Below are 2,134 nucleotides of genomic sequence, written 5' to 3'. Positions count from 1 at the left end.
AGCCAGGCGTGGTTGTAGACACCTGTCACAGGTGTCCCATGGCCTCAGCACTCAGAATGTGAGGCAGGAAAAATGTGAGTTCAAAGACAGCCTTGGTGATATACTATATTCCAAGTCTGTCTGGGCTATACAGAAAGGTCCTCCCCCAAAATAAACACACACACACACACACACACACACACACACACACACACACACACAATAACTATGCCTCCTAAAGAAGGAAGATGGGAAAGTCTTGAATAGTAAGATTCAAAATTACAAAGATGTTAACTCATCTGTATTAACATATATATGCAGTTTAACAACAATTAAAGGTACTAGTTTTCAGAATAGAATAATGATTGCAAAGGTATGCCCAAATACTTACATGATTTTACGAATTTGCGTGTCATCCTTGCGCAGGAGCCATGCTAATCTTCTCTGTATCGTTCCAATTTTAGTATATGTGCTGCCGAAGCGAGCACTTACATGATTTTAATATATCTTGAAGATGTTATCTTGTCAATGGTATTTTATACATAATCCTAAAACAGATATATATTTGGAAAAATTAAAATTGAATTGAAAAACTAAGACTGAATCCCAAAACATATTTCAAGAAAGATGCCTGGAATGAAATCAATAAATGCAAAACATGAAACTCCAAAAGTAACAGAAGGTAAAATAGAGCTATTTTACAACATTGAGTACAAAAGGCCAAAGAAGACTCAATAAGCCAAATCAATTATAAAAACCAAATAGATAATGTAATGATCATTAGGGCATCCAGGCTGTTTCCATTATAGTGAATAATGCAGTAATGAACACGTGTGTGCAAATTTTTCTATTATATCCTCACTCATAGTATTTTGGATACATACCAAGAGCCATATTGAGGGATCATTTGGTGTCTATGCTTAGTTTTTTAAGAAATCTCCAAACTGATTTCCATTGTGGTTGTACTTGTTTACATTCCCACCAACAAACAAGATTATTTTTATTAATTTGTTTATTAATTGAGGGTTTAGTTCTTGAGTGATATATATATATATTTGGAAAAATTAAAATTGAATTGAAAAACTAAGACTGAATCCCAAAACATATTTCAAGAAAGATGCCTGGAATGAAATCAATAAATGCAAAACATGAAATATATATATATATATATAACATGAAATATATATATATATATATTCTGGCTAGTAGGGCATTGTCAGACAAAAATCTGGCATAAGTCTTCTCCCATTCCAATCAACTTGTTTAATACCTTTTCTTACCAATTCACTAGTTGGAATCATTTCACTGTCATTTCCAAAATTGCAATCTTGCCTAATCTCAATTTCAAAAACCTACTCTCCAACCAGCAGTGCCTTTACTCTAACAATTCTGCTTTTGGTCATTTGTGTTGATTGACAACACAGACACTTTATTCTGTGTGTATAAATAAATAATATACTGAAAAACTTTGATTACTGCTGCCATTACTATATTGGTTTCTTGTAATTGTTGATAGTAACCATTTTAGTGTCAGGGATCCTGTTTCTTTTTTTTCAAATTTAATTTAATTTATTTTTTTTTATTGTGAGAATACCATATAGTGGAGTTACAATTACATGGGCAAGATAATGAGTACATTTCTTATCAAGCATTGTTGCCTCCTCTTTGTTTCCCCTTCCCATGCCTTCCCATACTCCCCCACCCCCAACCAATTCTCCACACCACCACACCAAAGTTGTAAAGTTTGTTTTTCTACATAACGACTTGTACATCTCATTGTTGCAATGGGTCCACCTGTATCCCTATTTAAACGATTTGGTTTTCTCTTCCCACCACAAATTATACCAACATCAAATACAGTGAAAGCAGGGTTATATTGTGGTGGAGGTACATACAAATCAACATAGAATTCATCTTGTGAATATGTTAGAAACAATTGCATGAAAGAAAAAACATTTGAATACTTACCTTGGGGTTCATTCCCCTAACATCAACTTATCTGACTTTTTCTGGTTGACTCAAACATATACTAGTTATTGCAAATAAGGGAAACAATGGGACCTATGTTTCTTTGGGCCTGGCTTACTTCACTTCATAGAATTTTTTCCAAGTCTTTCCATTTCCTAACAAATGGGGCAATGTCATTTTTCTGATG

The 2,134-nt window shown here is 33.6% G+C and overlaps 1 non-coding gene across 1 annotated transcript; it reads right to left on the bottom strand.

Moving 5' to 3' along the window:
• Positions 1-360: 360 nt before the first annotated feature.
• On the bottom strand, positions 361-467 carry LOC122108702. Its single transcript, XR_006147609.1, has one exon. It is a non-coding gene; the product is annotated as a U6 spliceosomal RNA (small nuclear RNA).
• Between the last annotated feature and the right edge of the window lie 1,667 nt (positions 468-2,134).

This window comes from Dipodomys spectabilis, unplaced genomic scaffold (genome assembly GCF_019054845.1).
Source record: "Dipodomys spectabilis isolate Male_0828 unplaced genomic scaffold, ASM1905484v1 ptg000063l, whole genome shotgun sequence".
In the NCBI taxonomy this organism is placed as follows: Eukaryota; Metazoa; Chordata; class Mammalia; order Rodentia; family Heteromyidae; genus Dipodomys; species Dipodomys spectabilis.
Note: the sequence above shows the minus strand (reverse complement) of the source record. Positions and strands in the feature narration are given on the sequence as shown.